This window comes from Mytilus californianus, unplaced genomic scaffold, assembly GCF_021869535.1.
Source record: "Mytilus californianus isolate M0D057914Y unplaced genomic scaffold, xbMytCali1.0.p SCAF_3, whole genome shotgun sequence".
Taxonomy (NCBI): Eukaryota; Metazoa; Mollusca; class Bivalvia; order Mytilida; family Mytilidae; genus Mytilus; species Mytilus californianus.
In genome coordinates this window covers 118,587,879-118,614,622 of record NW_026262679.1, presented here as the reverse complement: position 1 = coordinate 118,614,622, position 26,744 = coordinate 118,587,879, and the positions used below count along the sequence as shown (strand labels likewise).

At 32.9% G+C, this 26,744-nt stretch overlaps 1 protein-coding gene and 1 long non-coding RNA gene across 5 annotated transcripts in view; one reads left to right on the top strand and one right to left on the bottom strand.

The window, feature by feature from the left end:
- The window catches only part of LOC127735951 (scavenger receptor cysteine-rich domain superfamily protein-like), a 133,625-nt gene that overhangs the window by 20,875 nt on the left and 86,006 nt on the right, over positions 1-26,744 (top strand). The window lies entirely within an intron of this gene.
- The window catches only part of LOC127735962 (uncharacterized), a 56,616-nt gene continuing 51,490 nt past the window's right edge, over positions 21,619-26,744 (bottom strand). The window contains exon 39 of the long non-coding RNA XR_007998667.1: positions 21,619-25,759. This is a non-coding gene — a long non-coding RNA (uncharacterized LOC127735962). The remainder of the gene's footprint in view (positions 25,760-26,744) is intronic.

The following is a 26,744-nucleotide window of genomic DNA, read 5'->3' as shown; positions in this document are numbered from 1 at the left end:
AATCTTCTCCTCTGAAACTACTGGGCCAATCACCTTCAAAATTTAAACTAAATGTTCCTTAGGGTATCTTGTTTATAAATTGTATCCGAAGTTTGTATCCATCAACAAACATGGCCGCCATGGCTAAAAATAGAACATAAGGGTCAAATGCAGTTTTTGGCTTATATCTCAAAAACTAAATCTTTTAGAGCAAATGTGACATGGGGTAAAATTGTTTAAATGGTCAAGATCTATCGGCCCTGAAATTATCAGACGAATCGAACAACCCATTGTTGGGTTGCTGCCACCGAATTGGTAGTTTTAACAAAATTTTGCAGTTTTTTGTTATTATTTTGAATATTATTATAGATATATATAAACTGTAAGCAGCAATAATGTTCAGCAAAGTAAGATCTACAAAAAAGTTAATATGACCAAAATTGTCAATTGACCCCTTAAGGAGTTATTGCCCCTTAAAGACAATTTTACACAATTTGTTCATCAAGTTTGCTAACATTTAAAAATCTTCTCCTCTGAAATACAAGTGAGCGATTCAGGATCTTGAGAGACTCTTGTTATATAATATTGTAAGAACCTTAAATTAGATACTTGGGCTCTGCTGCTATGGAATAAGTAAAGATTGAAATACTTTTTGAAAACGGTCATGATGTGAATCAAATTTAGGGAATACTGTCCTTACCTCTTACTATAATGCCTAATGACAGTTCTTCAGAAAACATAATTGACCGATGAATGGAAAGCCGATTACAGTATAATATTAGTTCCTTAATATCTTAAAAAAACAGGGACATTCCGGTGATAGGATTGGCGTTTAATTTAGTACATAAATCATATTTTAAAACCCCTTCTAAACAATTTAAGGATCAAGGAGTGCTGTACAATATCATAATTGGAGGTGTCAGACTTGAAAAACTGTGAGCAGATATCCCGAATGCATATACCACCGTTACTCTCATATTTGTGTAGATCTCGAAAATCGAAAACAACATAAAGGTTTATACAAACCAAATTAATCAGGTGGCGAGGCGCATCATGCCAGATTGATTAATTGATTGATTGGTGTTTAACGCCAATTTCAATCCTATTTTGCTATTTCTCGTGGCTGTCAGTTTTTATTGGTGGAGGAAGCCGGAGTTCCCGGAGAGAACAAACGACCCTCAGTCGGAAAACTGACAATCCTAGTCAATTAAGATCGGAGTCGAGCGCACCTATCACGTGCGGGATTTGAACTTACAACCTCAGTGTGGACAGGCTAGCACCATGTCAGAGAGTCATATAAAATCTCATTTTTTTTCGCTTTCTACGTTTTAGGCATTTTTTACTGTTATATTGAAATGTGAAGTCATAGCGGATATGGCCCTTTTCCTCCATGATTTCAGGGATGAAAGAAATGACTAAAAATGTGTACCAAAACGCCATGAAGGTCGTTAAAGTATACATGTAATTATTTTAATAAAATGTGATGAAACAAAAGGCAAAATGCCAATTATTGCACAATATTCAATTATATTGCATACACATGCATTGAGTATTCCAACTCTGAAATATTACCAATCGGTAATCTTGAAACTCACAGTTTTAAGTTAACCGATTTTCAAAATTTTATAATTTCTTACAAAATGTATACTTCATTTATACAAAATTGAGATTAACGTGGTTAATTTTACTAATTAAATCGTCAAAATAATTCGGTTCAGTCATTCAGTTCAATTCGCTAATTTTTCAAATTTTGCTACTGCTATCGACTCCCGATAAGGAAAATTACTAAATTGAGATGTGCAAATATTAGATTTCCTGTAGAAACTAAAAGATGGGCCACGATACCTAAAGAGAAAAGAATTTGTAACATTTGAAAAAAACGGAATCAGGAATGAATTGATTATTTATTCCAATGTGCATTTCCACCACTTGAACAACTTCGAAAAAATATGTACCTAGTTACTAATAGTACAAATCCAAATGAGATATAAAATGAAAAATACGTTATCATTATCACGGTGGGTAAGGTTGTCCTGCGAGAGAGCGTTCTGTGCTGGTGATTCGGTCCTGACTGGTGCTGGTGATCATTAAAAGTATGTAAACAAAGACGAAAATGACGAATTTTGACGTTTTCTCGCATAAAAAATGGAAGGAAACAGTTGAGATGTTTTAATTTTGTTTCTTTTAGGTTCATAGGCAAACAATTACAAATGTGACCTCTAAACTGTTTCAGTAAGCGTAACACAAAAGTGTTCATTTTTAGAAAATCTAGAACCGAAAAAATAAAACAAAAATGCTCCTGAAGTCCGCTTTCTATACCCAAATCCACACGACAAAATTATTTTGTGAAAGACCTGTGCAATTTATTGAAATTGTGCATTTTCTCAGTTTAGACATGTCCTGATTCTGTGCTGGTGGGTCCTGTCATTGTGCTGGTGGGTCCTGATACGGTCCTGGTGATTTTGGGTAAACAGTTGGTTATATTTGAAACAATCGTTACAGAATCAATTAAATTGGGCAGATAATTGTATTCAATCGGATTTGTGACTCCTATTTTTATTTTTGTGTATCCATTTGGCTGTTTAATAAGCGTTTTCAAATAATCGTAACTTATATTACAAAAAAAAGGGCAACATCTTCCGTCCAATATCAGATGAAAATATATCTAATTAGAATAGTTTTATTTAAGATTTTAAATGCCCTTAAATTGATGATTCTCTACATAATATGCTAACTAAAACAGTTTTAAAAGGTGCTTAAGGTTTTAAAGCGACATGTATATTATAACGACAATAAACGTTTGGCTGGTTTATTTCAGTTAAATATACGAGGTTAGATGATCATAATACTGGTGCCTCTAATTTCTTCCTTAATATATACACTGTCTCCAATACATTTAGACTGGATAAAAAAAACGACATAGACTTGCTTTTTATACATGACTGATAAAAAGTTACTAGAATGGAACAAGATGTGAACAATTGCAAGTCAAAGTATGACCTTCAACAACGAGCAAAACCATAACGAATACTAGCTATAAAAACCACGGTAAACGATTAAAAGATGAAGACCTTCGGCCTGATTTAAAATACAACTTTGAACAAAAAAACAAACATGACAGATAGCAAGCATCGACAACCACTGGTTTTGGGCACTCGTGACAGGGCTTAACATGTTTGTTTGCGCTCCACAACCCACCCAACCCCTCCTCCTTTCCTCCTTCATTGGTACAGTGGTGTAAAAACACAACACTTAGCACACAAAATAATAACATAAAGACACAAATTGTTGAACCACGAGTACTCGCAACTACTGTAAGCTAGTTCAGCTAATAGATAAACCATGTTCTCTTAGATTAAAATGTCAATCGTTACACATCAAACACAATTCGCAAAACTTAAGTTTACATTTTATTATTAATTTTTGTTTTAGCAAAACTTTAAAACTGTGCAGTTAATCTTGTGCTCACAACAGTTATTGTCATAAATATGTATACATCAGACATTATAAAGGCATTTGGAAGATACTTAGTAGTATTTTACAGTTCAATTTATTGATCATAAAGGGTGAAGATTGCATGGAGGTTAACATAGGATAAGAAGAAATTGATAGTATTTTTGGCGAAAGACTTTAAACCTTCTTTGCATTAAATTCTGAAAGTTTTCTTGCTGCCGTAAATGGTAAAATCCTCAACAAAATCTCAATAATTTGTTGGAATGAATAAAGGTTTTAAATCAAATTTTTATGGACTTTGATCCACTTTTTAACTCCCACCCTGACGAGCCATGTGAGTTGTCGGTGTCCTGTTGCACCTACCGCCCGTAAACTTTAATTCACATTTCCATCTTTTTACCCAATTCATACGTGACATGATTATTATCCTAGTAACCGGTGTTACCAATGTATCGAAAATTTTAAGTTAAAAATTCCACAATTATATATTCATTTTGTGTGTCAATTTATTTAGACAAAACAAAACTGCAAAAACTTCGAATACAAGAGAGTATTTTTTTTAAATGTCATTATTATCTGTCGATTTCTAGATCTATGCATAGTATTTATTTCAGATGACATGGATTTCACACCCTGGTGACCCTGCTTCCCTTCATATATTCATATATATCGTCCTTTCCTACGCCTATATCACTCTGCTCAGTCGCTCCGTAATTCTCCTATCACGGCTTTGAGACGAGAGCAGGCATTATCGGCGACGTCACAATGTCTGAGAAGTTATCAGCGACATCACAATGTGAGAGGAGACGTTATCAAGCTTGCTTTCGTCAAGCGTAAAACTGTCTTAAGGAGGGGGAAAAGACCAGTTATAGAACGATAAACAGATAATCGGGTTTTCTTCGTATAGATATCGTAAAATATCTGCCGCTCGACACAATGTGAAGCTTTTTCTCTAGTTTGCTGCGCTCACTCGCCAAAAAGGTTCACATTGTGGCTCGCGGTTGATATTTTACGATATCAATGTGTAGAAAACCTGATAATCTATACACATATATAAATAAACAAACTAAATGCTGCAACTGGTATTTTTGCATTTAAAATGATTCATTGCAACAAGAATGTTTGTATTGAATGGAAACTGTGTGGTTCAAAATCTTGTATTGCTGATAAATGTTGCTGGACCAAGTTTCGGCATCTGATCTGAATTTTCTGAAAAGTGCAAGGTTGATAGACATGAGCCTGTTGAATATTTTTACTCGGTAAGTTTTGCTCTAACCATGCTAACTGCTTGAACTTTTGCGATATAAACTAAAAACTCGAATATATGTTAACAAACAGTGGTCATGTTTGTTGATGAATATAGTTTTTCCTAGATTCACTCAGGAAAATTCATTTGGTAACATTTGGTCAAGCAATTTCAGAGAAGATTTTTTTTTAATTACGGACGCAAAGTCAATAGCTCACACGGCCCCTTGATACAGGTGAGCTTAGAGCGAAACGGGTTGATAACCAGTTGAAATTAAACCAAGTTTTGTAAAGTTTGTATATTTGGATTGTTTAAAACTGTTTTTAAGGCTTTTAAAAGTTAAACGTAGGTGTATAATTTAAGATTTTTTGCATCGTATATACTTGTTTATAGTCAATTGGTAGTATGAAGCTACGAGATATTGTAATTTTTGCACATTTAACAAAACAGCCGATTTCGGTAGGTGCAAATACTTCTGGGTTTTTCAGATGCATAAGACGTTACGCACGATATTGCGTCTCAATTGGTAACGTCTTATTTTGAGGTTTTACGCCGATAATCGAGGATATTTTTTTGTTGGCAATTTTTTTCTGCAAATCAATATGGATACTTCTAAATGTTTGGTTGTACTGATTATGCATAAAATATTCCCACTGGAAGTTACGCAAGTAACAAACAACACAAAACATGTATTTGGGTTATACAATAGGGTCTATATATAAAAAAAAGAAGATGTTGTATGAGTGCCAATGAAACAACTCTATACCGAAGACCAAATGACGTACAACGTATTTAGCACGCGATGTTTACCCATTTAAATCAGAGAAGAAGGAGAGGAAGATATCCATTTTGCTTTAATAAAAAGTGTGTGTGTGTGTGGGGGGGGGGGGGGGGGGGAGGGGTTACAAGTTAAACGGGTCTTTCTTATAAACTACTCTATTATAATTTGTATCAAAATGGTCATCATTTTTCTTACGGAATTCGAGTTCCTGACATTTTGAATCATTTTAACCTTATTAAAATTTCCTATAAATTGCGTTTTGTCGCAATCGTATATTTCTCCATTAAATCAGTTATCACAATTATAACACAAGAAGTATCGGATATGAAGATTTTTAATAAAATGTTTGGATATTAGTTGGTGTATTTTGTGAATCTGTTCCACGGGTTTAGAATTTATATTACAACCAAGGTTCTATATATATATATCTTTATTCTCATAAAGCCAATGCATAACATCATTACAGAGATAACAACAATAACTATTTACAATATATACAAAACAAGGAGAGAGATTACAAAAGTCACTAGCCAGGAGGACAAATAAAAGTATTAATATTTTTAATGAATGAACAAAGCTTCTTCAGGACTGGTTTTCGTGTACTCGACATAAGTTCAGAGAATTGTAACTGTATTATGTCGTTGTACAAAATAGGATAAATACTCTGTACGTTTTTGATAAAAAAAAAAGTACATTCAAATATATAGTGATATTCGTCTCCAATTTGTCGATTATAACATTGATGGCAAACACGATTTTCTCTTAATACGTTTTGCCACCTTCCTGTTTCAATCGGCAATTTGTTATTAGTCGTTCGAAATCGACAAAGAACAACGGCATCTTTAAAGTTCAAAATATTAAAATATTCCTCAAATTCACAGTTTTTCTTGAAAATTTTGTAGTAAATAGCTTTTGACGAATTTTGGATTAGTGAATTCCAATTCTGAAGAAACTGGTCTAGCAATCTTTGCTTTATAACAGTTTTTAACCAATCTTTATTTATGAAATTTTGTGTTTCCCATATATATGAGAAACCACAATCTTGAAATATTTTTTTGACAAATAGAATCCATTTAGTCTGCATTTTATAATGAGCGTTCATATGGCAAGAAAGTTGATATAATATAGAGGAAAACTTTGCTTGTTTGCCGGATATCAAATTTGCCCAAAATAATACTGCTCGAACTTTTATATCTATGTCGACCGGATGGCGACCTAGTTCCCCGTTAACCATATAATTTGGTGTTGAGGATTTTAGATTTAAAAGTAATTTACAGAATTTTAAATCGGGAGCTTTTCTAATATCTCATTATTACTAAAACCCCATACTTCGCACCCATACAACAGAATGGGCTTGATCATTTTGTCAAAATGATCAAGCTGACATTTTACAGAAAGCTGATACATCCTTCCCATTTTCAGGACTTCGAAAATGGCTTTTAAGGCCTTATCAGATAAATGTTTTTTTTGTCATATTAAAATTGCCTGTTTTAGTAAAAACAATTCCCAAATAGTTAAACTGCTTTACTATCTCAATGTTATTGTCATTGTAAGAAAATCGGAGATTTTTTTGGCAAACGTCCAAAACCAAACACTAAGGATTTGGTTTTGTCAACGTTTACTTTTAATTTCCAAACCTTACAATAAACATAAAAGGCATTGAGTTGAGTTCTCCGGCTTCCTCTACCATAGAAAACTGTCCGATATGATACAACCAATGACGCTAAAAGTTGCGTTAAACACCAAAACACAAAACAAACAAATATTTCGACTAGATTTTAAAAGACATAAATAGCGTCCCGAATTGACAACGTTGAAAACATAAGAAAATCGTTCAGTGGACAAACTTGCAAGACATTGGATTTCTTTAAAAACGAAGTCGTTTTGACTACGCAATTATCAAAAAGTATGTAACTGTTTTGTAGGGTTAAAGTACAATTACTGAAAAGCACTATTTTGTATGCTACCAATCGAAATTTTATTTAAATGACATCGCAACTGACAGTTTATTCGTAAAAAGCGGCGTAATTCGACATTGGACATTCGTACAAGACATTTGTCAAAAGCAGTTGCATTTTTATTTGTGGTGTGAGTGCTGTAAAAATTCGGTTTTGAAATGCTCTATCTATGTACTTTTGTGAGCATGTTTTATGAAAACGAAATTCTATACAATCTTATATTTCAAAAACCTATAAATTTTGATAACTTACCATTTTCCGAAATCTGACCGTTAGGAAGACTATTTATGTTTGCAAAAAATCAGCTTTTGCCGTTGCATCAACGAAAATTCAGTAATGACGCAATACTTTATATAAGACGCATATCATTCATGAGAACTTTCGCGGATTTTACACTGTTTCGAAGAGCACAAACACCCCTATAAAAGTTATTATGCGTATTGTCTGTTACGTCTGACATGCATATTTTTGACGTTTTGCCAAATTTTTTGTCCTTATTTTAGATTATTGTAAAATATTATAAAACAATTTGTTGATTTTTTTGGAACAGTAATACCTGCCTATTCTATGAATATAAATTGTATATAGCTTAACTGTTCTGATTTCATAGAAAAGCTGTTTATCAGTGTGGACTGGTTGATTTCACGGTATTGACGTAATTTAACGTGCGTAACGTCAAAGCATAAATTCAACTGAAAAAAAAACATGCACGAAAAGATCAAATATTGATCTTAAAAAGTATTAATTTGCATCTCTGCCCCCGGCAACAGTTTTTTTTTTTTTTTTTTTTTTTTTGGGGGGGGGGGGGTCTAAAAATGGGCAATTATGTTATCGTAAAGAGACAGTCGAGTACACATTTTACGTTCAAGGCGTGTTTGAGTTGATTGTATTTTCCTGAAAACGTATAAAATAAAAAAGAAATGTTTGATATATCTGGCTTTAGATTCGATTTTTTCTTTATATTAAGGCTACATGTTAATATAATAATACTGATAATTCACAGTACTTGTAAATAAATGGATGAAGTGAAATACCTTTGTAACGAGTCATTACTACAGAGAAGGTGTGTTTGAAACACAAAAATTAAAAGCTTCGGGCTATTACAAATATTTAACTAAAAGTGTATTTCTTAGTCTGGTATTTCTTTTTTTTCGTTCACTCATTTTTCACTCATTTTCTATTAAAATCAGGCATATTTTATTTTTATTCAGGAAATATATTTAAAAATAGAAAATTAGGACACATCGTTCACTTACTCCCCCTTAATTCTTTATCAAAAATCCTTGACAACAGACTTTACTTTTGGATCTTTAATATGCATAACTTAAAAAAATAATTTTATGTTGACCAGAGGCTTAAAGGTACAGCAAATGATGCTTAATAGCTAATAGATACATTTTTTTTTTAAAGTACAACTTTTAAATCTTACGGGAACCCTCCTTTCCCTCTTGGAAAATGTTCTATGGTAAAATTATCAACTGCAGTAATAAAATCGTTCTTGATCATCTGCATCAAATTATTTTTTATCAACAATTTTAGAATTTCAAAACTATTCCAAGCTAAATAACTTTCACCGTGACCTCCCTCTTCCTTATTAAAAAAAAAAAAAAAAAACCGCAATATTATTGTCATCCTTTTAGTAAACACTAAATTGTTACAAAGAAATCTGATTTTAGCTGCTGAGGACACATGATTCTTACGCGTAGAAACAAGGCTGAGATTCATTTGGTTGAATAAAAAAAAAAGTATCTACAGTATCGTACAAATTTGTCAGAGAAACAATATCCAGGATACTTAGGCTACACTGAATGTATTATCTAAACTCATCTAAGAAATGTTGAGACTCACTTGATAGTTTGCCGTGATCAACTTAGGTTGTGCTTGATTTTCATATGATGAAGACATAATCTTTCAATCAGTTTAATTGAGGTCTGGAGCTGGCATGGGAGTAACTGTCAGTAGTCCCTTGTTAATTTATGTAGCATTGTCATTTTGCTTAGTTTCATTAGTTACATATTCTGATACGGACTCGGACTTCTTTTAAACTGAGTTTTACTGTGCGTATTGCTGTGTGTTTGTTTATTCTACATTGGCTAGAGGTATAGGGGGAGGGTTGAGATCTCACAAAGCATGTCTAACCCCGCCGCATTTTTGTGCCTGTCCCAAGTCAGGAGCCTCTGGTCTTTGTTAGTCTTGTATGTTTTTTAATTTTAGTTCATTCGTATGCTATGGAGTTTAGTGTGACGTCCATTTTCATTGAAGTGGTACACATTTTATATAGGGACCAGCTGAAGCCCGCCTCCGGGTGCGGGGTTTTCTCGCTGTGTTGAAGACCCATTGGTGTCCGTCGGCTGTTTTCTGCTCTTTGGTCGGGTTGTTGTCTCTGACACATTCCCCATATCCATTCTCAATTTTATTAGAAAAAAGTCCTTCATTCTATATTTATGCAAAACCCTTTTACATTTTGATTTTTCGGGTCATTGTTGAAGGTCGTACGGTGACGTATAGTTGTTAACACCTAGTTCATTTGGTTTCTGATGGAAATTTGTCCATTGGCAAACATACCAGATAATCTTTTTTATTGGATATTTTACACCGTATTTTGATGGTCATGCAAAAGGATCGTAATCCCGCAAATCGTATGCATAATTTCTTATCTCAAAAGTGGGCAAGAGGGGTTCAATTAACAGGTCAATATTTATTTTATTTTGCTCAAATCAGAATACAGTAAATTTAAAATATTGATAACCGATAACAGCATTTTAAATGAGAAAAATAAAAAAACAGTAAACAGGGGTATTTTTTTTTTTTCATAATAACAGTTCACAACAATGTCAATTTTAAGAAAACAGATAACAGCTTATTAGTCAAAAACAGTTTACAGCACATATATCTTCAAAATAACAGTTAACAAAAGTTTAAAAATGCCAAAACACCTCAACAGAAAGATCTTGCATCCCCTCTTAAAAATCAAATAAAAAAAACATACTCAACTTGACTCATATGAAATATCCACCAAATATATGCTAGGTATATTTTCTATCAATTATACAAATTTTCTGCATCAATGATCTTGAATATTTGCCACTTTTAACTAAAATATAAAGGCACAGAACCAGGACATAGGTGCACAGAACCAGGACCGTTTTTCTAATCACCAGCACATCGTCAGGACAATTTCGTTTGGCGAATTTGCACGACTTTTTCAATAAAAAATCGTTGTAATATTCCTCGCATGGTACTTAGGAAGTATCAGAAAAAAATTAAGCAACTGACGGTTGTTTTATTGCCGTTCTGGTACAATGTAAACAAACCCACCAGCACAGAATCAGGACCCACCAGCACCAGTCAGGACCGAATCACCAGCACAGAACGTTTTCTCGCAGGACAACCTTACCCACCGTGATTATGTCATGTTCGACTTTACAAAAATCTGTCCTTGTTCCTGAAAAAAATCTCGAAGTGTTTTTTAGAAAAATCATGTTTCAGATTGTGCTTTTATAGCACTAAATAATTTGTTGAAACATGATATGATCATATTTTCGATCTGGGTGTATGTTCTCTGTATTTTTACAGTCTCGCCTACCATCATTTATGTATATAATGTTTGTTTATTGTCCTCTTATACACTCAAGGTGTCTGGGCCCGTATGCATGAAACATCTTAACTTAAGTGTTCCTTAAACTTAGATTTCACTAAGAATTCCCTTAGTTAAGTAAAATTCTTAAGTCGTATGCATAAATTTACTTAAGTCTTCACTTAACTAAGGAATACTTAAATCGGAACCTTTCTCTAATTACCGTATGCTATATATTAGCTCATCGCATGTACTCATCCATGTGAAAGTTTGTTATGATTATTTACATTGATTAATCAATACATACATTTATTAAGAGCTGGGGTTAAATTGATGTTGGTATATAAAACAATTCAATAATACGTAACAAAGTGAAATGTTGAAATAGATGACAAATTGGCGCATAAGAGAAAAGGTTGACGTTTTGATGCATGAGCATGGAAAGATAAAATATTTGTGATCCAATCCTTCCCCACTTAATCTTTTATTCATCTTTCATTAATGTTGCTGGATGTAGGGGCCTGTTTATCTTCTAGAGACAACAATATATTTTTTAACTCTAACAATACATTATAAAGGTTTCAATGGCGTAGCACCAGTGTAGCATTGTAAGCATGTGCTTACAAATTATTTTATCAAACATTTTTTTTTCAATAAGAATTTTACTATAATCGTTCAGTTTCTGGTGGGCTGCCGTCTTCTCTCTATGCAAAATTTGAAATTTGGAATATTTTCGTTAACATCACCGAATATATAAGGAAATATGAAAAATAATTTAATACGGTTTAGGTATCTAATATACGCTATATAAACTTCAAATTCCATGGGGTAGGTCCTAAAACTTTCCGATTTTGTCCCAGTAAGTGAAACATATTCAGGGGAAATTTGCCCTTCATCTTAAGAATAAAACTAAATAATTGAAAATTCAACCCATGCCCCCGCCCCCCCATCTATTCCTTCCTTCATACTTCATTTTTTACTAACGGTTACAATAATTTATTGCTACCACGCGATGTATTTTAACAATATAACGCTCAAAGTTATTTGTGTAAACATGCACGTACAGAGTAATCAAAAGAAAAATAATAGCATGCATTCCATGGGTGTAAAAACTGAGTACTTTTCGGTATACACAACAACGAGATTGATAAATAAGGGTAGAATGAAGTTATATAACTACCCTCTGTTATCTCTTAATTTGTTGATTATACGTGATTTTAAGAAAATTACAACGACCGTTAATATTTAGCAATAAACAAACGAAATATTACTGATATAACTATTAATCAATTAAATGGAAGCTAATCTAATAATGTTCTGCAAAAAAAGCATACTTTCGACCGATTTTTAACTATTTTTGAAAATTTAAGGTAGCTCTATAGGTACCTTAGACTTAAGTATAATCTTAGGCGTTTTCTTAGTTTAAGGGGTTTTATGCATACCACTTAAGTTTTGTGGGCGTGACTTAAAATAACTAAGATTTTATTAAGGAAATACTTAGTTTAAGATTTTCTATGCATACCACTTAGGTAAAAAGGGCGGAGTTTCCTTAACTTAAGTGTTTACTAAGGAAAATCTTAACTTAAGTAGCTTTATGCATACGGGCCCTGAGGTTAAATAAAGAATTTTGAACTTTGAATTTTGATAAGACCTCGGGTTCATTAATCGATGTACATGTAAGATAGCAATGATGATTCTTGGAAGATAATCTCATTCGGTGGTTTTGGAGACATTGCGAATGAAAAGTATATCTATGCAAAATGACTAATGTTTCTGACAATGTATTTATCAAAGTTGTACAAAAATCGAACATGTAAAAATGTTGTTTGTTTATAGTTGACACGTGTTTGGTTATTTATAGTAAGGTCGGTTCCATTTGGATATTGAGTTCATGCACGAGTGAAATAAGTTGGTTTCAAGTCAGTAGAGCCATTGCAGTCAAAGTGTACAGTACCAGCTGCTTAATTTCGGTGTATTTACACGAACTTTCCACATTATAATACTCATAATAAAAAAAGTTCGCAAGGGTTCCGCGGAACCCAGTATCTCTCCTACTTTTTCTGTTAATCGCAGGCTAAAAAAAATGAGGAAACAAGTTAATAAAAATATTCCTCTCTATACTATCTTTTGATTGTAAGTAGCTTCTGTCCAAGTTTGGTAAAAATCCAGGATAGTTTATGAATCTAATAAATGTTTTAAAAACTTAAACTGCAGACTGTATGTCATGTTAACTGGAAGAAAAACTAAGTCCATTTATAAGTAAAAATAAGGAAAAAATGGAACAAATTTTTAACAAAATTTTCTTCTAGATACTAGCTATTAATCATACAGGCTTCTGTATAAGTTTGGTACAAATCCAAGATAGTCTAAGAAAGTTGTTAAAATTTTAAAAACTTTAACCACAGAGTGAATGTAATGTTAACTGGCAGAAAAACTAAGTCCATTTATAAGTAAAAAACCGAAAAAATTATATGTTTTTTTTACAAAATTTACTTTTGGATATTATCTTATGATCATAAACAAGCTTCTGTCAAAGTTTGATAGAAATCCAGGATAGTTTAAGAAAGTTATTAAAATTCAAAAAACTTTAACCACAGAGTGAATATTTGTGGACGCCGCCGCCGACGAAAACGACGACGACGACGACGCCGACGACGGAATGTAGGATCGCTATGACGTTGCGCAGGATGTTGGTACTACTTAGCGTTACACGACGTTCCGCATAATGAAGCGATTTCGACGATTTCAAAGAACGTTTCAAGCGTTCAAGCTTATAATTGATGAGGTCAATTTACTGTTGTGAATTTGGTAACCGATTTCGGTTTGTCTGAAAATGCATAGTTTAACAAATAAAACTCAAAGTGGTCGTACACATATTTTTTTTAATGAATATTCATTTATAGGAGTTGTCAGTCATACCAGGCCATAATTGATCATTTTACTTTTGGCAGCAGTTCGCATTAATGAATCATACATTATATTTCCAAAGTTATACAGATTTCTTTTTAATATAAATTAGATTTTGATTTTATTTTCCCTTTTTAATGCATGTTTATACATACTCCTTTTGTTGCATTTCTTTCCGTTTCCGTTTCCTTTCTATATTTTATCATTTCCCGATGCTTTTTTTAGTCGCAAAATTTCTAGGTAGTTAAACATTTTGGATTCATGTTTTTCTCATTTCAGTATTTTTGTGGCATTATGCATATCCTTTGTTTTGTTATAATAGCCAGCAATGCTTTTTCTCTATTCTATTTTATTAACAAAAAAATCATGCATGTTGCTTTTGATGATTTAAAACTTGCAGATAGACAACGTTCCTTGAATAAAGCAAATGTCATGAATGTGCTGAAAAAAAACTAAGATCCCGATATTTTTTATATCAATCTCATTTGGTCAACATTTGAATTTAAACTTAAACTTTTCCTTTATCATACATTGGTTATATTATAACTTATATTTTTATTTCCATTCGAATTAAACTGGAAACAAATAATTATGAAATAAAATTAAAAACCCGAGCATGACATCAATTACGTTTTGCGAACGTTGGGACAAAACGGCTATACTTTTTGAAACGATATAAACATCTTGTTGCCTATCGAAAAAATGTTGAACACTATATTGTTTAAAAAGAAAAAGAAAAAAACTTTTACCGCCAAGTTTTATTTTCATTGATCTAACTATGCTTACTTAATATACAGCCGGTTAAAACCTCAACTGTATAGAAAATACAGCGTTTTTTTCGTTGGGACAAGATGGCTATACTTTTTGAAGTCATTGCAATAGAAACTATACGCATGGTTTCCGGCAAAAAAAAATCATGAACCAGGAGAAAAGTAAAAAAACTTTCAAAATATCATAAATATTTTTCCTCTCAGCTTTTCCAATTTCACGGTATAAATGCGCAAACCCGATATATGCTTACCTTGCATATGCTTGGACATTTTTCAGACCGTTTTCAAAAATAACATTTTCCAGTTTACGGTTTCAGTGATATTGGTTTTGCTTTAACACGCGAATAACAATAACAAAAGCAATACTCTTGTGAAGTTTAACGATGGTCAGAAAAAAAATTCGGTAGGAAAGAAACGGAACTCCGATCTTTTGCACACAAAATGTAACGTTGGACATTACGTTTTTGCGTAAAAATGGGATAATTAAGTGTTATAATTAAGTCTCCCAAACGAAGTTTGGGAAGACTTATTGTTTTTGCTCAGTTCTTCTTCTTCTTATTATTATTATTCTTCTTCTTCTTCTTCTTCCTCTTCCGCCGCTTTTAAATTTGAACTTGTCCGCACCCGTTCTCCAAAACCGCTTGTCAGATTAACTTAGGGTTTCACAATATGTTAGACTAACATGTCTAGTGGTGCAATCAGAGTTTTGTTTGTGCAATGGGGTTTATAAAGGGGTACTTTGAGGGGCAAAAAGAAAGGAGGGTTTTACTATAGAACCCTATGGGATTTTATTTTTTTAAATTTTCAAATGATTATAAATTGAAAACCGTTTGTGATAGACACAATCTTTTTAATTGAAAAATGTTCTAAATGATAAAGCACATTAAATGAAATACAGGGTTAGTCCCCAGGGGTCACCCCCACCCCCTGCCATTTAAGAAAGTTCTAATACCTTGTAAGTGGTCAAGATCCCCACCCCTAAACCATATATATTCTGGTTTGTCATGCTAAGATGGTTTGAATGATATACAGGGTTAGTCCCCAGGTGTCATCCCGACCCCCTGCCATTTGAGAAAGTTCTAATATCTTGTAAATGGTCGAGATCCCCACCCCTAAACCATATATATTCTGGTTTGTCATGACAAAGCACATCAAATGAAATACAGGGTTAGTCCCCAGGGGTCACCCCCACCCCCTGCCATTTGAGAAAGTTCTAATATCTTGTAAGTGGTCAAGATCCCCACCCCTAAACCATATATATTCTGGATTGTCATGATAAAGCACATCAAATGAAATACAGCTGTAGTCCCCAGGGGTCACCCCACCCCCTGCCATTTGAGAAAGTTTTAATATCTTGTAAGTGGTCAAGATCCCCACCCCTAAACCATATATATTCTGGTTTGTCATGCCAAGATGGTTTGAATGATATGCAGGGTTAGTCCCCAGGGGTCATCCTGACCCCCTGCCATTTGAGAAAGTTCTAATATCTTGTAAATGGTCGAGATCCCCACACCTAACCCATATATATTCTGGTTTGGCATGATAAAGCCCATCAAGTCAAATACAGGGTTAGTCCCCATGGGTCACCCCCACCCCCTGCCATTTGAGAAAGTTCTGATATCTTGTAAGTGGTCAAGATCCCCACCCCTAAACCATATATATTCTGGTTTGTCATGTGAAGATGGTTTGAATGATATACAGGGTTATTCCCCAGTGGTCATCCCGACCCCCTGCCATTTGAGAAAGTTCTAATATCTTGTAAATGGTCGAGATCCCCACCCCTAAACCATATATATTCTGGATTGTCATGATAAAGCACATCAAATGAAATACAGGGTTAGTCCCCAGGGGTCACGACCCCCTGCCAATTGAGAAAGTTCTAATATCTTGTAAATGGTCGAGATCTCCACCCCTAAACCATATATATTCTGGTTTGTCATGCCAAGATTATTTGAATGATATACAGGGTTAGTCCCCAGGCATCACTAATGCATATAACTTTACTGGACCAAACCAATTTTCACTGGACTTTGCCCAATGTCAGGCGACCCTGGGAATTACGAATTATGGGAGCTTCGTTTGGGAGACTTCGTAACAGCATCCTGTTACAATCATTTCTTGTTCTTGATATTTTAAATTTCGGTTCCTTTTTTCTTTATTTTTAAGTCTAATGTAATAAATTCAACCAAAAATCACTATATTTTTATCGAACTGACCAGTCTACGTATTTATTTTCATGCTAATCTATAGCAAAATGGAATTCGTACCAACATCGTGCGCAACGTCTATGTCTCGCTTTTTCGACAAATGTCGAAGGCTCGACAATGAGAGCTTGTCTCTGCAAGTGGTGTCTCCCATGTGAGAGTATGTGGTTATTTGATAAATATTTTATGTTCGTTTGAGTTTACGAATTAGAATTTAAGATTAAAAACACGCGCATTACGCAATTGGATTGAAAAGGCATAAACAAATAATTATAATTTTGACAGAAGTTCTGTTTTGGAACCCATTTTCAACCACTAAAACCGAACAAACGTTGTTAAAATAGAAAATTGAAAAGGCATAAAACTGACCTTTGAAAAGAATCTGAATACACTAATTTTAAAATCCTTTGCAATGAATGGCTAGATATGTCTTATTTTCGATGCAAAATATAGTTAGCGTGCATTTGGTGTCCAGGATACACGTATATGTGTGGGGTAAACAAATAAGTACAAATCTAGACACCGCGATAAAGAGGTAGGGCCATTTTCCCGTGAGTTTTTTTCATTTGATTACTAGTAGCTAGCTCAATCATATTTTTTAAGTAGCCCGATAGATACTAATTAAAGTATATGAAAACACGTCACATCATCTATTTTCATACCTTGAACAGGTATTCCTACAATAATCAAGGCCAAGACTATTGATTTTTTTTGTTTATCAAAACCAATATTTTGTTTGTAAATGCCCCTGAGGAGCATTAAGATATAAAGTATCAACTAATAGATATTCAAAATTAGTTTTGTATTAAAAAAAACATGGTGCTTCAGTTAGCGTGTTAATGTCTGTAGGTGATTTGTAGCGTACACGTATTTCACAGCTTTTTTTTAACTTAAAACTAACAAAATATTAAACAAGAATGTGTCCATAGTACACGGATGCCCCACTCGTACTATCATTTTCTATGTTCAGTGAACTATGAAATTGGGATAGAAACTGTAATTTAGCCTTAAAATGAGAAAGATCATACCATAGGGATCAAGTGTACTAAGTTTCAAGTTGGTTGGACTTCCACTTCATCCAAAACTACCTTGACCAAAAACTTTAACCTGAAACAGGACAGACGGACGAACGAACAGACGGACGAACGAAGGGACGAACGGACAAACGAACGAACGGACGCACAGACCGAAAAACTGAATGCCCCTAAGTGGCGCCTAAAAAAGGGGGTTGAATATAAATACAAGAAACATTTAATAATCTAATTATCTGATATAAATCAGCTAATCTAATTCAAGATCGGTCTCTGTTTTAATGCCATTAAGCCAAAAAATATCGGACGCATTTAACTGGGATGTTGTTTTCCTCAATCTGGATGTATCTATATCTATACACTGTTCCAGCTTTTAAGGTTTACCGTCTATATGAACCGGACAACAGCTTACACCAGTTGATACTAGAACGGCTTGCGTAACAAACACATGTAATCTGGTCTTTTCTGCATGGCATTGTACCAAATGGATCGACCCTATGTTGTGATACAGATTCAACACTTTCTTAATGTTTTACCTACAGTCACGATTGGTAGTGTAATTGATTTTTTTTTGTGGTGTTGTTTCATTTTCTGATGACTTAGGTTCCGGTGTAGGGACGGTGGTACAATGTAACAATGCCAGAACTAGTATCTACACAGTTGGTGGATTGGCGATAAAATTATTGTCTGCATTTTCTACAAATCATACCATTTTCTAAAACGTTCTTGTTCAAGATATAGAAAAAATATTTTTGTTGTTTTGAAATTTTTCTGCTATGGCCTTTTTTCGTTATGTGTATAACACACACAGCATTTGGGCTTATAATCAATTCTCGTGTTATTGGTTATGTACTTGTAAGCACATACTTCAGTGTGACTCTTTGAATTAAACAAACATCCGAAAAAATGTGATAGAAACATAACATTTTAATATTTCAACATAAAAAATGAGAAAAATTAGCGTAAGATTTGAACCCCATCTTAAAAACAATCCATTATTTACAGTTTTAAGCGCTACCGATCGAGCCACGGCGACTCTTGAAATCAAACTTGATATTTAGCATCTATATAGGTAAAATTTAGCGATGTTCCACTTTTTGTTAAAAAAGTTGTTTTTTAGGTATTAAGGACACAATAAACCAATTTCATTTTTGAGGGGAAAAGTTGTATAAATTACAACAACAACAAAAAACATAACTGTGTTTTGGTTTGAAGTGACCTTCTAGGGGGATTCCCTGTTTTTCCAACCTAAAAATACGGTAAATTCCTCATATTTGACTTTCATCCTTTTTTGGAGGATAAATTAACTATTTTCCAGAAATAACATAATACATAAAAATCGAGATATTGACCAAAAAACATTTTTATTTCATGTTTTTATCGTAAATTTTGTTCTTTCAGCACTTTTTGAAATTGGCCCTTCTGTGATAATATTTCAGGGGAAATTGGCCCTACCTCTTTATATATAAATAGCGGACACAAGTGGACTCAAATCTATTTCCATATATTATTAAGAATTAAAGAAACAAAGGATACAGGCGGAAACAAATGGACACAAGGTTATTTCTATTTAAAAATTATGGAAACTGGAGGCTACAAGGTTTATTTTTGTGGTTCAAAGAACAATACCCCCTATTTGGGACATACAAAAAGGTGCAATAAAAATATTCTCACCTCTGTGAAGAGTATTACTATATTAACAAACCGCCCACAAAATGCAGTAAAAATCATCCGAAAAGGGTCGCAATTACTTAAATAGGAAATAGCCAAGACAACTTCAGCCATGTTGACTTTTCTATTTGTAGATCTTGCTAGTATTTTCTGCTTTTAAAGTTTCTATTTATTTTAGTTTTCAAGATAAAAGGCAAAAATGAAGATTTTCTCTGTTTATTAAGAGTTTTCAAGATAAAACACATTTGCATTTGACACCTATGTTCTATTGTAAGCCATGTCGACCATGTTGGTTGGAAAGCACTCAACTAGATACCCCAATGAATAGTTTGGTCAAGTTTGGTTAATTTTGGCCTAGCAGTTTCAGAGATATTTTTTCTGAAATTAACAACGACGCACACAGTGATGAGAATAAATAAATAAGGTAACTAAGGGACACTCAATGTACTGTCAAAGTGTACTGTCAATGTCAAAACCATTTATGTGGACATTGACCTGTACTCGATGATCAATGAAACTGAACAAGTTTCTAAGGATTGGATCAAGTGGTACTATCATGAATCACCATCCAGAATGCAAAGAAATGGAGTTTTTAAGCAATTAAGCAATTCCAAGGCAGGTATTTTGAAGGATAAATGTCAAAACCGTATCAAAAGCAAACTAGACCCGTGTTTGTTTCAAAAGATGTGAGCATGCAGTATTATCATAAAAAATATGAAACCCATAATACAGGTGTAATACCACCAAATTATAGTACGTCACATCCGGTTGCATACGAAGAAGGTTCGAAAAAATTATCCCCTTGAATTTGCCAGTTGAAGGCAATTTATCCAACATTTCATTGCAGTAAAAAAAAATTCCGAGTCATAAACACAGCTTGGGTGTTTCAAAGCACCATTCTTTTTTTATTAGCTCACCTGGCCTAAAAGGCCAAGTGAGCTTTTCTCATCACTTGGCGTCCTTCGTCCGTCGTCGTAACTTTTTACATTTTGAACTTCTTCTAAGGATCATTAATTGGAACGAAACCAAACATTGCATGAATATTCCTTATGAGGTTTTGACCAAGCATTGTTACGTTGTAGCTGATCCATCATCCAAGATGGCCGCCAGTGGGGGGGGGGGGGGGGCATCGTTTAACATATGGACAATACACACGTTTTCTTTTAGAGAAACACTGAATGGAATGAAACCAAACATGAAACGAATGTTCCTAATGAGGCGCTGACCAAGTGTTGTTACTTTGTAGCCAATCAATTATCCAAGATGGTTTCCAGCGGGGAACTTAGTTTAACAAAGGACCCTATGTGAAATACATACAAAAGTCTTCTTTTGAAGAACCACTGAATGTAATGAAACCAAACATGGCATGAATGTTCCTTATGAGGTGCTGACCAAGTGTTACTTTGTAGCAAACTTGGTCTCAATTATTATTAGGGTATCTGTTATGATTTTAATCTATTTTTACATGATTTCCACAACCAAAGTAGAACCAGGTGAGCGACACATGATCGTTAGAGCCTCTGGTTTGGTGTTTCTATAGACTATTTAGGAAACGTTACATGGTTACAAAAGCTTGTACGCAGGAAAAAAGGGGAGAACATTTGATTGGTGAACTTCCAGCGATGGTAATCATCCTATATGCAATGACATGTTATTTGAAATTTTGTCTGTAGCCATACAGCTAGAAAGAATAAAACTTGATTAAAGCCAAGTATTTCTTTATTTGGAACAAAGATAAATTTTTAGAAGAGTGCAAATTTAACAAAGACTAATGGGGGAAAACAATGGTAATATTACACCTCTTAAGGTAACTAAGACAAAATCGAACTTGACCTACATTTTATTGTTGTCCATGACATTAGGCAAATTGTAATTAATCGGAGTGGAAAGCAAACTTGAGACAGGGCAAAGGGATGGATGAACATGTGCATCACCATGGAAGGGGTTAAATAGCTGTAACATAAGTTTTGTCAAAACAAAAACAAAAATTTCATTTACGAATCTTTCCAAATATTTAGGCTTAAACAAAACAAATAATATATTCATATTGCCGATAACCTGGACATCGGATTTTATCTTCATTAAAACAATAAACATGCATACAAGGATAAGCATAAATACATAAAGAAAATCGTAGCATTTATAATTGGTGAAATGCTCTTACATTGTATTTTATGTGAAATATCAAATAATAGCAAAAATTCTATCATCGACGACCCCGCAGACATAGAACAACCAACAAAAAACTGAAAATGTAGTGGGTAAAAAATTGAAAAATTCCAATACCCAATGCTAGGAAGATTGTCTAAGGAGGTATACCTGAACAGTTTTACAGAAATCCTTACTATTTAAAACAGACTGCTGGCCAGAAGTGTAGGCTTATAAATTATTTTTCAATGTTATTCCTTGAAACATGGGGAAATTTAATTCTAATGCATCATGATAAATACCAAAATGACACTTCCTAAACCTATCGTAACTACTTTTATGCCACTGTAGTACATCATCATAGTATTAGACGAAGACAGATCTGCATCATGAGTAAGGTGTAATTAGAAAAAATATTATTGTACAAAATACATGAAAGTATTGTTGATTCATTTTAATTTCCTGGATACCAGATCTCAGTGTGTTTGTTATAAAAAAAAAAACCTTGATAACTGAAGATGTCCAGTACGGCCCTGCTTGCACCTTTTTGTGCGAGGCATACACAAATATTGATTGTAATACTAACAAACTCAATTCAATTAATTCAATGTTTTATGAATGCGTCATACTCAACAATTACAATAGATATTTATACATTGTAAAACAACACTAAATAAAATGAACCATTCTATACAGAACAATAAGACTATTAAAATGCATAGATATAATACATTAAACAATATGAAATAAAGTACTACATGTATTTTCCATATATAAAATTTCAACGCCTTTTTAAAATCAAATAACAGGTTTTCGAACACATGTATCATATTTACATCTGAGAATAACACATCTGAGAATAAAAACACAAACTTTTGGTTATCATCTAAAGTATTAAAATTTTCATTATAAGTTTCAGCAACATAATATAAATGGTTTCTAAAATCTTCATAAAGAGGACATCTTAATAAAACATGTGCTTTGTCTTCAATAAAACTATAACATATATGGCACAAGCTAAAACAATATTTTCATATTTCCCAGTTTAAATCCTTAGTGGAGCAACACCACATCTATATTTGAGAAAAGCACTTCTGTGACTGAAATTCATTTTGACATTAAAAGTTTAACAACATAATTAGTGTCCATATTTTCAGGGCGCGATAAATGACTTGAATTCAGTTCAGAGAAGGTTTTCCTTACTAAAAAGTTCCAGTTTTCAGCACACTTATGCTTAATACTCATTTTATCAGCTCACTAATGAACTTTTGCATTTATCCGACCTTAGCTCATGTGATTTAATCTACACCACAAACTAATAATACTTTTCCACTGCTTATCAAAAATAGGTGGTATTAACTACATACTTGTGCCAAATATAAACAATGCAAACATAATCTTAGTTTGCGGACAGCCCGTCATGCTCGATGGACGCCAGATTGTATTATAAATATTCACAAATTCAATAAATCTTTATTGTTGCTATGCATATATAATTCAAAATCATACAATTCCTATGTATATATTATCCCATGGAAGTAAAATATAATACTTCCATGATTTTCCTAAATACACCAAAACCAACTTTTGACTAAATGTACCCCTTCATAGACAGTCAAGGCCGGCCAGGAACAACTAGAGATAAAAAACGATATAATCGATCAAAAAGCTCTAGAAACCTGTGTCAGTGGATGCCAAGTGCGCAATCCCGTCTCCAGGGTCAGGTGCTCTGACCTACACCATAAAACATATGTGTATTGACAAATCAAAATGCAATATAAAATAAAATTATCAACGTATAATACAATAATACCCAAGTCTCCAGTAACTGCAGCGTTTGGTACATATTTTTCTACTTCTAGAAAATCTATAGGCCCCATTATGTAAGGAATTCATACAAGAATATCTTTTTACACCCCATATACCTTTTCATATTCTATTATAGGACAAACCAAACTTTCATATAATTTTACAAATACATCGAAACAAACACCCCCTAAAAGTTTACACTTGGCTATTACCATCCCTAAAGCTCTATTCGCTTAAGATGCAACGGCTTTTGCAGTGATATTATAGTCTAAATGCTTGTTTAAAACGAGACCAAGTATCATTACTAGAAGACTTTATAGTATGATCATTACAATTAAAAATTACATCATATCTAGGTATAGATGGTGGTCTAAATTGTACAATGTTACTCTTGTTTGTATCAATTGTCATTCAATTGTCTTCAAATCATGTAGAAAAAGCATTTACCAAAAGTTGTAGCTCTTTTTCATCGTTTGCTATAATAACAACATCATCAGCATATAATAAAATACAGTTTTTCATCACCAATTTCTATTCCGCAGTCAAAGGACTTGAAAAATGGTAATCATTAATATACAAGTTGAACAAAATGAGCGACAAGGGACATCCTTGTTTCAAGCCAGTGTTTACATCAAACCAGTCTGTGAAATGACCGTTTTTTTCTTACAGAACATTTGTATAAATTGACTTAATAGCAGAACAAAAGTCTGTGTAACACCAATTTTTTTTTAGTTTATACCATAAAATATCCCTTTGTAGTGTCGTAAGCCTTTTTAAAATCAATAAAGGCGCAAAAGATTGATTAAGGAAGTGTTTTTCACACATCTATCAAATTAGTAAGCGTAGATAATTGGTCTATTGTACTACAAAGTTGCGGTAAACCATTCTGTTCCTTAACCAGTACATTGTTATCATCTACCCACTGAGCTAATCTATAGTTCAGTATATTACAGTACAATTTGTAAGACACTGATGCAAGGGCGATCCCTCTATAACAAAGGGGGGGGTCTCTCGCTTCTGACATGTTAGATTTAGGAATATGATTTATAATACATCAATACTTTTAATAGGATATCAACAGGATCCATTACACTATACTTAACGACACTACCTAATTAAGTGGATTAACCGTGTTAGCTATCAGTGATTTTGCAGATCCATTTGACCAAATGTTTTAATGAAGCAGAAATTTATATTTTGAATTTTGTTTTCACTTGTGCTTAAATTTAGAACATAAATTTCTAATTTTCAATTTCCATCCATCAAACTGTCAAATTCAATTTAATTTTGATACAATAACTTTCCAAAATCGATTTAAAATTATAAATTATAAAGTTTAAATATTATATATTCACAGTTCAAATGTTCATGCACTAATATTGTTTCTTTTTCAATGACAATAAAATACCAAATGTATATCATTTCAGAATTACATTGACAATTCCCTTTGAATGACAAAACCATATCCTGAAGACATAGAAACCACTGATTCCTCTATAGAAAAAAACAACAAACACCTCAATAAGAACTACCTCAGTAACTCCGAAACCCACTATGTTAAATGTTAGTGAAGATGATACCATGCAAGCAAAATGTACTTCTGAAATGATAATTTGATATTTGCTTAGTCCACAACAAAACTTTTAAGATATACATTAAAGGGTGCATGAACTAAACCATAAGTTAAAGTCAATTTTGTTTGTGTTAATTTGAAATTGATTTTTTTTTTTGAATTTTGAATTTAAATATATTTAACAAAACTGCATATACATTTTTGTTTTTATCTTACAAAAGCAATGACAGATATAACAGGAAAAAGTATTTCACCAAATTGGGTGTTCTGATTTGGTTACTCAAAAGATGATGCAAAAAGGAAAATACAGAATATTTACAGACTATTCTAATTTATTTATATGTAGATATGGTAACTTGTCAAATTTGAAGATAGTTTCTATTTTTAGATCTTATTTAGAGCTGGCATTAATTACAACCAACAATTGATCTTTTGGCTTAATTATGATTGTTATATCATTGTAGACATATTGAGGACACTTGGCAAATTCTCATCTGATATTTTGAACATTAGAGATTTTTATAATCTTAATCTATAAACCATAATCTTATTTATTCTCTAAAGAATTAAACTGTCTCTTCACGATTCTCAATTTAACATCTTCTGCTGCCATGCTGCACCTTCTACTACTGAAACATCATATAAGTTGCATCTGTAAAAAAAAACAATCAATTCAGAAATTAATGAGATGCATGTTGTATGTCAAATCCTTAATTTGAGACAAGAATTTTTACAATCACTATACATTCTTATCAAAATATATCTCATTACAGTGAGTATTTCAATAAATGAAATGTAGGACCAATTTGTAATAAAATTTCAAGCTGTTGTTCCAAGAAAAACTGATTTTTATTACCTAACAAATATAAACATAGTTTTAAGAACAATTGTAATGACCAAATACCTACATGTACAACATCCTAATGTGTGAAAGCATCTTTCATGGTATAGGAGTGTTACATATTTAGGCTGTATAATCTGTAACAAAAAAAAAAATTATTAATTAGTTTCAGCTTTAAATCCAGACTTTTTGCTGTTGCAATCAATTCAGAAAATAATGTGATGCATGTTTTATGTTCAATCCCAAATTAGAGAAAAGTATATAATTACAATTACTATACATTCTTATTAAAATATTCAGCATTAGAGTATAAATTTGAATGAAAGAAATTTTAGACCAATTTGTTAAAAAGCTTCAATCTGTTGTTTCAGGAAAAAACTGATTTTTATTACCTAACAAGTATAAATATAGTTTTAAGGAAAATTGTAATGACCAAATACCTACATGTGACTTATCCTAATGTGCATCTGTAATGGAAGCATCTTTCATGGTATAGGAGTCTTACATATTTAGGCTGTATCTGTAATGAAAACAAAAAAATATACATTTATATCAGCTTTCAATCCAGACTATTTGCTGTTGCAATCAATTCAGAAATTAATGTGATGCATGATGTATGTCAAATCCTTAATTGGAGACAAGAATTTTTACAATCACTATACATTCTTATTAAAATATATCTCATTAGTGAATATTTCAATAAATGAAATGTAGGACCAATTTGTAATAACATTTCAAGCTGTTGTTCCAGAAAAAACTGATTTTTATTACCTAACAAATATAAACATAGTTTTAA